Raw genomic sequence first — 11,809 nt, 5'->3', positions numbered from 1 at the left:
TTGCGCATTTACAGAATGTACTAAATATTTTCAATTGGTGGTCTCGAAGAAAATTGTATGACGCTATATAATAAATCTAATAATCATTATTTCAAATGTACAGATGTTTCTTTCACTTATCCCCTTTCTTAGGATTTTATATGGTAATTGTGTTGATAAAAATACTTCTTTATTTGCGGTATGATGCTTATTAGACGTTCGAGAGATGTTCGATTGATGTTCGATAGACGTTCGCTAGACGTTCGATAGACGTTCGATAGACGTTCGATAGACGTTCGATATGGCGCAGTAAACGAAGGGCCAGGGGGGTTTGAGTCTGACCTAGTTTCGACTTATTTTTTCTCTCATGACGTCATCATGCCCACTCTAAGAACCTTCACTAGACGTCTAATAGCAACAGGCGACGGTGGTCTAGGAGCTTTAGAGCATTGGGTAGTAACCGCGAGAGTCCGGGTTCGATTCTACCTACATCCCAATACATTTATTTTCTTGTGACGTTTGCGTGACGTCACGGTCGCTATCTTGCATGACGTCTCACCATGAGTTCCCCTTCCCCGCGCGACGTCATACCCCGCGCCCTGAGTTCCCCGCTTCCCCGCGTCCCCCTCAGCACTTTTGGGTTAGAACCGGCCTTACTATTCTACTTGCTGCATTTCGTGCAGCCCGCTCGCTACTATTGAGCATCGTAATCAATGCAATCGGTGCGTTTCGGTCGATAAACGTCGACTTCAAATTGATTGTGGTGTCGTCCACGTTCTTAACCCAATCGTCGGAGAACGTGAAACCGCGATCGCGATCCCTCGTGCTTCTCACGAAATTCGGCCGTCCGCGCTCAAGATCTCCGTTCCGAAGGGCGCTAATTGAGCGTTCGGCAAGATTTCCGTCGCGTCGTTTGAAGCATTGTCCGAGGGATTCAAGATTTCCGTCCGAATTTTAAAGGTTACCGGGCCCGCAATTGTTCTGGCTATCGCCGTCATAACGACTTTTTTTGTGTACTTGCGGTTTTTTTTATATTCAGTCGTGTTTGTGAACCAATTAAAAGTGAATTGAACGTTTCTGTAAGTCAAAATCAACTTTTGAAGGCTTTTTTTGAAGGCAACTTTATTTGAAGGCGATCCTTCATGCCTGTTACTCCATCCGCTAACTTCCTACACACTTCGACGCTCAGCGCTGAGCGGTCCCGGCGCTCATTTCGTTCGAAGCATTCGGCACGCTCGTAGGAAAGCAGAGTGCTCGATTTTCGAACACTATCAAACCATTCGTTTTGCTAAATTCCATTTTGCTAAATAGAAACTCTTTACTCGTCGAGAATCAGAGCAAGACTGATCGTTGAAACTATAAACTATACACACGCACACACACATAGACACGCATACACTCATACACCTACGTGACAATCTATAGGAATGTGTAATCAAATATCGTGCCGGCATATAGCACGTATCTGTATCGGGTGAGCGCACGGCCCACTCCGGCCGAGCGCTCGTATACTTGCGCGACGCTGATTCACCAAGTATTCTATAACTTTTAAACTACTTTGAATTGGGCTTTGAAACTTTGGGAATATATTCTTGAATAGTTTAACTATCGATTAAGCAAAAAAAAATTCGAAAATCTTGACCCTATAAACCAGGTTCCCCCCTTAAATCTCGCTTTCCACTGTGTGAAAGACTTTTCATAGAAATATTGTGCAAATGCATGCATTATTGCAACTGTAAATGTAATACTATAGCTGTAATTGTTTTTGTGTATTTTAATATCGCATTTTCTTCTTTGTTCGTATGCTTTGTTTAACGCTTGCACGATATTACTGTTCTCTTTATGTTTGCTTCTTCCTTTCCTTACATCCTATGATTCCTTATTAGGAAATATAAACCAATATCAAATAATTCCATTTTATAAGTGACTTATTCGACATTTGTTTATCATTTTCTCCTGATGGAAGAAACCACGACCTTCTCGCGGTTTCCATCGAGCAGTAATGTGGGCTTACATATTCTTTTTTAGTAAAACCATTTAATATACACGACACAGTACATCTTTTTAAGCACTGATTAGTTATATAATTACTAATAATTACTTTATTAATAATTTTTCACTTTTCATGCATGCAGAATACCACTGCAGTGTACTACATGCATAATGCATTTGCTCCATACTTTGGTATCACCGCATGAATCGTCAAGAAGAATGTTTACTCTTTCTCCAACTTGATTCTATCCACGTTGCTGGCAAAGAGTAGATTTTATAAACTATACGCTATAACTGTACAATGTTTTTTCGTCCATTTACGGTAATTTTTCACAAACAATTCGTTAAACTTCGTGTCATTTTAATACGAACATAGTATTGTTATATTTTTATTGAGTGGTGCACTCAACAACTCAGAGCGCAGCTAATGGTCCACTTATTTCTTTTAAAGGTTCATTGAATTAATAGTTGCGCTGTCCGACACTGCATCGAAAATATATGGGGGAAAACCATTTTGCAAAGTGAGTACATTCGAAGATATTATGATAAGCAAATAAATTACCTTTTCAGTAGACTACGTATTTATTAATGCATTGTACATCATTTTAAATATAACATTGCTTTGAGGGTTTTCTCATTCAGCGCGGCGAAACAGACATATTTTATAAATCTTCTTTTCGCGCAGATAAAAGATTCTACGGATGTATTAGGCTGATACGCAAAAAAGTTCTGAGCCCTAGATTTCATACTACTGAAACCACAATTTAAATTGTATTAATTTTCCCGCCCTCTTGCGGTTTTAAAGCAGTGACATTTGGTCTTTCGAAACATCGTGCGATTTGGCGTTTAATGCACATAACCTTAAAATCAGCAGTGTTCACGATGGCAATAACAAAAGAGCATATTCGATTTTCCATCCACTTCGTGTTTCATCTGAAGAAAAATGCTGCTGAAGCCACTGAAATGATCTGTGTTGCATATGGAGAGAACGCTGTAAGTTATGCTACGTGTAAAAGGTGGTATCAAAAATTTCGCCAAGGAGATTTCAGTCTTGAAGATGAACCGCGTGCTGGACGTCCTCAAAAGATTGAAACGGACGAACTGCAAGCATTGTTGGATATAAACTCTGCACAAACTGAAAAGGAGCTTACAGAGCAACTTGGCGTTACGCGACAAGCCATTTCCACACGTTTACACGTGCAATGGGAAAAGTTCAAAAGGAAGGCAGATGGGTTCCGCATGCACTGTCCGAAGACAACAAAAATCGACGGCGTGACACGGCACACTTTGCTTTCAAGGTTCCGGAAAAAGGATTTTCTGCACCAAATCATTACAGGTGATGAAAAGTGGATATTTTATGATAATCCAAAGCGTAAAAAATCATGGGTTGACCCTGGTCAACCTTCGACATCGACGCCAAAGACCAATATCCACGCCAAGAAGGTTTTGCTTTGCATATGGTGGGATTGGAAAGGTGTATTGTATTACAAGTTGTTACAGCCGGGTGAAACAGTAACGGCAGATCGCTATCAGTAACAATTGAGCAATTTGAATGATGCGTTTGAAGAAGAGAGGCCATTTACTGGCAAAGGACGTCGTAAAGTGATACTGCTTCATGACAATGCCCGACCACATGTTGCGAAAGTGACTCAGGACCATATCTTTGTGTTAGGCTGGGAACTTCTCCCGCACGCGACGTATAGCCCAGACATGGCGCCTTCCGATTACTACCTATTCCGGTCTCTGCAGCATTTCTTGGCTGATACACATTTTGTGAGTGTCAATGCATTTTGTGACTTGAAGAGATAAGAAAATGCATTGATGACTTTATCGCCTCGAAGCCGGTGAGCTTCTACCATTAGGGAATTCGCAAGCTGCCTGAAAGATGGCAAAAGGTCATCGATGCAAACGGGGAATATTTCGTTGATTAATATAGTTTTGTTTGTTTTTAAATAAATTTTGAATTTTGCAAAAAAAGGCTCAGAACTTTTTTGCGCTCCTAATAATTGTTTTTGGGGAGTTTAATACTGTTTAAGGAATATTTGTTAATTTAGAGAATATTTCAGTGAAAACAAGAAGGTTCCATTTCGTACCTTCTTGATTCTGTTACAATACTTTATATTTCATTCTACATCTTTGTATAACTTGAAATTATTCTTCAAATATTATTAAACAATTTCCAACAACAATCAAATCTATGAACCTGTCCGCCTCCGCAAAACAATTAATGAAATATATTTCATTTTCTCGGTGCAAAATATTATTAACATTATTATTATAAATAATATTATTATTAATAATAAAATAATGTTATTCATAATAATTTCGGTGCGCTGAATAGGAAAACTTATCAGTATTGTCATAGTCGCGCCCGCGACTTATAAGAGATGCTTCCAAACCTGCGGTTACTGATTTTGATGAGCTTTGGCAGAAATGTAGTATAGATCTAGCAAAAGTTACTGTTAACCGGAGACGATGCAACACTCAAACATTTGGGAGAAATTATAAATTGAAATTTCGCGATTTTAAGTATGCTCCGTTATTCTAACATTTGCAGAGTTATTTCCAAATGACGGCGTAAGGCAGTAGACTGTGCGCGGTGCTGGTACTCGCCAGATTGCGTGTTCCCGCCTAGCTATGTTTTGTTATTTTTTTTTATTTATGTTTGTTTATTCTTACGAATAAAAATATATATATTACAGAAGAATAGGAAGATAAATTCACTATATAAATAACCTTTTCTATGTTTTATGAAGGAGAATTCTCGCATTATAATTCTTATATATTATATTTTCATATATTATGTTATATACTTCAATATCTATATATTACGTGTCTTTATATAACATTACACACATATATATATATATATAGGGTGCGTACAGTATTTGAGGACATATTGACATTAAAATTAATTTGTTCATATTTTTTGCAAAATTTATTATAATTCCATGAAATTTTTACACGACGTTAATTGACTCCTAGACTATACAATTACTCAATAAAATCCCTATTAGCGGCAATAACGGACTCAATTCGGGGTCGGAAACGATTGCATGCCCGAATCAAATGCTCTTTATTCATTTTGATCATTGTTGTTGTTATAGCATCCTTCAGTGATGAAATATTATTATGAGGATGTTTATTGGTCTTCCGCTCAACTACGCCCCATACGTAATAATCCAGGGGATTAAGGTCTGGGGAGCTAGGTGGCCATAAGTTTGGGGTAATGTGGTCATAGAAATTTTCGGTCATCTAATCTTGTGTCGTCATGGCTTTGTGTAAAGGAGCAGAGTCTTGCTGGAATATGTATGGTCTGTCCCCACGTACACTATCAATCCAGGGTTTCACAACTGTTTCTAAAACCTCGATGTAGGCGGCAGCATTCACCCGAAGCCCCTGACGAAAGAAGTGGGGTGGCATAACATGTCCTTCGTTGCTCACAACTCCTAAAACTATGACAGTTGCTGGAAACTTCGTGTGCATAACACCTGTAGGGAACCTCTGTAGGATGTGAGCATAACCACCTGTCATTTCTCCGATTGATTTTTTGGTCTTGGTCGAAATTTTTTTCGTCAGAAAAAAACTACAACATGTTAGGAACTTCAGGGTGCTTAAGCTTGTTCAAAAGACGTTTTCCTCGGATAAGTCTCTGTTCCCGAGTTTGTGCCGACATAAACTGTCCTCTGCGCATAACGTAGGACGTATAGCGGAGCTTCGTGGACAACTCGACAGATTAGGCTCTCAGAGACATTCAGGTCCCTTGCAATGGCCCTCATGGACTTTGAAGGGCTTTCGTCAACGATCTCTTGCACTTGTTGGACAAATTGTGTATTTCTAGTAGTATCCGAACGTTCCTCATGTTTTTTGTGTTTTGCAACAGTTTCTACATCGCCAGCCGATGCTTCTAATTCACGACGAACCTTATGTACGAATGATCGGGCGCAATTGAGAAAATTCGAAATTTCTAAATCGGTGTGTTTCGCGCATATAACGACGATAACTGCATCTCTTCATTCCTTGCGTTATTTTATAGTCCTCCATTGGTGATCTGACAAGAAAAAAAAGAAACAAAATTGTTCCCCAGAAATTACATTCATATATATGAGTGTCCTCAAATACCGTACGCACCCTGTACATTTTATATATATAATTACAAATATATTACATACATACAAACAACATACATACAAATGTATTAATTAAAAAATGCATGCAATAAATACTAATTATATATAATATATACCTCTTTTTGGATTGTGTGTCCATTCTCCTTCATAAAACATAGAAAAGGTTGTTTGTATAATGAATTTATCTTCCTATTCTTCTGTAACATATATATTTTTATTCGTAAAAGTAAAAAAGACAAATTAAAAAGAAATAACAACACAACTAGACGCAAACACGCAATCTGGCGAGTACTAGCACCGCGCCCAGTCTGCTGCGTTACATCGTCAATTGGAAGTAACTTTGCAAATGTTAGGATAATTGCGCATACTTAAAATCGCAAAATTTCAATTTGTAATTTCTCCTAAATGCTTGAGTGTTGCATCGTCTCCGGTTAACAGTAGCTTTTACTGGACCTATACTACATTTCTGCCAAAGCTCGTCAAAATCAGTGACCCCAAGTTTGGCAGCAGTCCTTATCAGATTATAGCCCAGAAAAAATTAGCCTCGCTTGCGTCGCTGAGCGAGAACGAGAGCAAGAAAGAGGGAAAGATATTCTCGCTCGCGTTGCTGAGCGAACACGAGAGCGAGAAGGAGGGAATGATATCTCTCTGTCGCTCGGCGCGCTGACGATTGCCGAGCGCGTGGTCCACACGGATAGACTGAGCCGGCTATGTGTGCGTGCGTGGTGGGGGAAATCAGAAAAGAATCGTGGACATTGGCATCGTAGTTCATGTGCATGGTTGTACAGAGGACGCCTCGCACTGGGCACGGCTAAAAGCGGCCTGTGACCTCTCTCCTTCTTCTTTCTGCCTGAAAGTGGATGTAACATCGTAGTTCCTCTCTCAAAATGGATGCAGATGGCGTCCTTTCCTAATGCGGAAAGTAGGTGTCGCAGAAAATGCTGTGTTGGCCGCTTTCAGGTTTCTCTGTGCTTATAAGGGCTTAAAGCGTATAAAAGCTATCACACACAAACGAACTTAAGCAGTAAGTCGTAAACAGTAAATAAATGGACCAGTCACAATCGAAATTTAAGGACGCCATTTTAAAGCTTACGAGAATAATTGACTGTGATTGGTCAGTTTCTTTACTGCTTACGTCTTACTGCTTAAGTTCGTTTGTGTGTGATGGCCTTAAGCGTCCAAAGCGAACGCACCCGAAGGGTAAGGGCAAGAGCACAGGCTTTTGCATAACACATAATACATAACGCATAAGAGAATAAACCAATTAGTTTTCTTCATTTCCCTCCTCAGAACAGAAATGAAGAACTCTGATCGATTGATTCTCTTATGCATTGTGTATTATGCATTATGCAGAAGTCTGTGCTCTGACCCATAGTCTCAAGTCAGCACTTAAGACGATCTTGGTCAAGTCGATCTTATTCAAACAAGATCGTTTTAAGATTAGTAGGTTTCATAGTCGTGAAATAAGACGATCTTCACGAATAAGATGTTGCTCAATTAAATCTTATTTGTTTTGAGATCGACTTGGCGAAGACAAGCTTAAGTTCCCGAATCGGTTGTTTCCGTATTATTTCCGTTAGATCTTTCAATAGGAATAGAGTTATTTTATGAACCACTTATCATCTTGTGCAATATTAGCCATACCTTTGAAAAGTTACGTTATGTATAATATCGTATAACTATAACCTAAATACGGTATTGTTTTACATCTATAATTTGTATTACATCTTTCAAGATAATAATTTCAATAAGAAATACGAAGTATGTAAGTATATGTTTGTAAAATTGATTTATTCAGTAACACTATATATTTTAGATATAGTTATAAGATGTCATGTAACAATGCCTAAAAAATTCCAGTAGGAACAAACACTATACACCCATGGAAAGGAAAGTATTTTTACAAATATTGGATTCATTTAAACATATCATAGAAATAAGAAAAAGTGATGGTACTATTATAACCGAAAAAGAAAAGAACTAGCATAGACAAATATTTGCAGTAGATATAATGAATCTGCATTAATACTTAAGAGGTAAGAATTATAAGTTTTAATTTTCAACTTAACAATTGTACATACATACTTTCTCTTGTTCTTATATGGCATAATAGCATTACTTCCAATTCTTAAACTAGAGGACCATCCAACAATTAAAAATACTATAGATGAATATAAAACAAGCTCAACGAGAGCTCAACAAGAGAAACAATCACAAAAGAGAAACAACCACATATGGTCACTGGTGGTGGTCCACAAGAAGCAGAAGCAAACCTGATGTTGCTAATATTGCACCACATTTGATGACAACTGCACCTGTTTTATTTACATCAAATATGATGGACAGAAAAATTGACAGTATGTATAAAAATAATTTACAAAAAAATTATGAGGCTTCTAGAACTATAATTTCAGTAATTTTTTTTATTCTTATACATTTTACTTCTGTATTTGACAATTTTAACATGTTTTTTCTTTTGTTTTATAATATATATAATTTTATTGTTATATATTTTTATACTTATACTTTTGTTATCTAATAATTTATATTAATATATATTAATTTTTTCCTATATTTTAGATCAATATGTCATAGCATTTCAATTTATATTAGTAGGTGAAAAGTAGGTGAAAATGAATCATGAAATGATGAAGAAAATGTAGCCTATATGGAGAATGATATAAGAACTATCGTTTCACAAAGTATGTATTACTCATATTATATGCATGTTAAAATCATTTTATGATAATTATAGAAATTACATACACAATAGCAATACTATCTTATATGTCTTACAGGTACATCTACTATTATAGAAGATAGTAATAAAGAATGTAAAACTTCACAGAGTACAAATACAGTGGAATTTTATCCTCTAAACAAAGATAACACAACATCACATAGTAAAAAACGAGAGAAGAAATTATAGAATTTTCCAATACTGAAGAAAATATAAGAATAAATCGTATATGTATAGTATATCTGGTTAAAACGTGCTAGGGTCAAGGACGAACTAAGAGTCTTTGTTATCTTTGTATGTTTATTAAATATTGAGAGAAAAAGATAACCAGTGATGTGTCTACAATACATCTTCCCGAAGTGATAGGTTCAAGGTGATCTAAAGACTGAAATAGAGAAAGAAAGAGAGACGCAGTATGCGTCCTCACTACTTCACCCCGCAGGGGTTCATAGGCGAGCTTGAGGTTAAGAGAGAGAAAGAGGGACGTTAAAAATCGCCCTCACCACCTCATCCCGCAAGGGTTCACAGGCGAACGTCAAGCTAAGAGAGAGAGAAAGAGAGAGAGACGCAGTATGCGTTCTCTGCACTTCACCCCGCACGAGGAGTTTATATGCGAGCCAGAGGCTTAGAGAGAGAAAGAGAGAGACGCAATATGAGTCCTCTGCACTTCGTCCCGTACGAGGGGTTCATATGCAAGCCTCAGGCTGAGAGAGAGAGGAAAGAGAGAGAGAGAGAGAGAGAGAGAGAGAGAGAGAGAGAGAGAGAGAGAGAGAGATAGAGAGAGAGTGGGAGAGAGAGAGAGAGAGGGAAATAGAGAGAGGGAGATAGAGAGAGGGAGATAGAGAGAGAGAGAGAGAGAGAGAGAGAGAGAGACGCAGTATGCGTCCTCACCACCTCACCTCGCAGGGGTTCCCAGGCGAGCCTGAAGCTAAGAGAGAGAAAGAGAGACTCACCACTTTTTTCTTGTTGCGTGAGAAAATTATATTTGGCCGTGATTTTATTGTAGTATGCTTTCCCTCTTTTAATCGGGACATCGAAAACACCTCCTGATTAGGAATCGTAATGATATAAAGGAAACGAGTAAACTTTGCCGAATAACGATCACCACTACGTAACAATGTTCGTCAATCAAGATAATTCCTTTAGATAGATGGATTGCGATGCGAAACACAAAGACACGTGTCGACTTGGCCGAGCACGGACAACAACAACAATCATCTTTTTATTCGTCTCTCTATTGTTCTCACGTTCGTGCGCGCGCATACCCCTATAGATACGCCGCCTAGCGTTTGACTCACGAGACTAGAAGTTCAGTTCTTTCCGAGGTCGGTACCTAGAGCGAGTTTGCTCTTGACATAACAGTATAAAAGAAATTATGAAACAAGAGCATCATTTAGCTAATATTACATCCAAGCATGAAGAAAAAATGGCTGCTATAAAAGAAGAACACTTAAAGGAGTATAATGGTTTGCAAATCAAACATTTAAAAGAACTTCACGCAATAAAAATAGAAATCAAGTAAGCAAAATTCAAAATTACAGAATATCAACTTCAACCGAAAGAGAATATTGACTCGCACCTTGTATAATTATACTGTTACGTCCTAGAGGAGGAGCGCAACTTATCTGTTCGCAGGAAAGGCGAATCTCGTTCGTACGTGCCAGGGAGCGGGTCAAGAATCCGATGGGTTCCTTTACTCGTTCGCTGAAGTACAACGAGCGGTCCGTTTTTCGGTTAGGGACGCAAATCCCTTTACCGGGGATAGGACCATGATCAATCAACATCAATTGTTGGAAACTGGGTTATCTGAGGTGATTTTGAAATCAATTAATGAAAAATAGACTATTAACAAATTTATTAAAATTAGGATAACAAACAAAATTATACAACGGCGCGATTTTAGAAGTGACGGATTACAGTTACGCGAAACATGTGTATGCGTGTATGTGTGTTGTTCTGAATGAAGAAGAACGGAAAGGGAAGGAAAACGAATATAGAAAATTAGTCGGGAAAGGGGGGGCGAGAGTGGCCTGGTGAGTTAAGGGGAGTGGACAGTTCAGAAAAAGAGACAGGAGAATAAGATATCGAGGGAGTCGAAGGGGTGAACGAATGTGTAGGAGAAGAGAAAGGAGTACCAGGGGATAAACGTTGAAGGAGAATGTAAGGAGATATAAAGAGGAGTGACGGATCTGGGTTATAGTTGATTTCTAATGAAATATTGATAATTGCTCGGAGGTATTGAGCGTTTCTATAGTGTAGATTCTATTGCTACGGGATCTCTTGTTTCAAAAATCGACTTGAACGAGTCGAGAACTCTTTGAATGGTGACAGTGGTATGATAATAATGACCCACTAAAAACGGATTCAATAATAACGGGTGAAATTAATAAAATGAAAATATAAAGGTAGAGAATAAATAAAACATACTGCTGGTTCAAGATGACTTGTATAGGAAAAAAGAACAGGGGCTGTTACTTTGTGTGGGTGTGCTTCTCAGGATCTCTCAGGATCGGTCCAATACTCACTAGCACGTTACACACAACAATGTACTCGTTGATTGTTATTGGGAATGATGAAAATTATCAAAATCTGAGTGACTGAATGCTAACTTGTCAAAGTCTGAATATCTGAATGCCAACTGTCAACAAAAAGGAATATCTGAATGAATGCGGAGGCGAATTGTCACGGTTTTTATACTAATGATCGGAGGCAGGACCCACCATGATGGGTAGAGAGATGGCTCTTGGGAAAGGGGTAAAACCCTAAGAAGAGTCCAATGATGTTACATCCTAGAGGAGGAGCGCAAACTTTTCGTTCGCAGGAAAAGCGAACCTCGTTCATACACGCGTGTCAGTGAACGGGTCAGGGACCCGACGGGTCCCTTTACTCAGACACTGACGTACGACGAGCGATCCGTTTTTCGGTCAAGGACGCGAGTCCCTTTATCGGGGATAGGACCATGAGTTGA

The 11,809-nt window shown here is 38.4% G+C and overlaps 1 long non-coding RNA gene across 1 annotated transcript; it reads left to right on the top strand.

Annotated features, from left to right (window-relative positions):
* The first annotated feature begins 7,490 nt into the window (after nt 1-7,490).
* Nucleotides 7,491-9,573, top strand: LOC105182418 (uncharacterized). Its single transcript, XR_849693.3, has 5 exons — nt 7,491-7,866; nt 7,962-8,137; nt 8,239-8,458; nt 8,682-8,803; nt 8,900-9,573. It is a non-coding gene; the product is annotated as an uncharacterized LOC105182418 (long non-coding RNA).
* The last annotated feature ends 2,236 nt before the right edge of the window (nt 9,574-11,809 follow it).

The sequence above is a fragment of the Harpegnathos saltator genome, unplaced genomic scaffold (genome assembly GCF_003227715.2).
Source record: "Harpegnathos saltator strain DR-91 unplaced genomic scaffold, Hsal_v8.6 scaffold229, whole genome shotgun sequence".
Classification (NCBI taxonomy): domain Eukaryota; kingdom Metazoa; phylum Arthropoda; class Insecta; order Hymenoptera; family Formicidae; genus Harpegnathos; species Harpegnathos saltator.
Note: the sequence above shows the minus strand (reverse complement) of the source record. Positions and strands in the feature narration are given on the sequence as shown.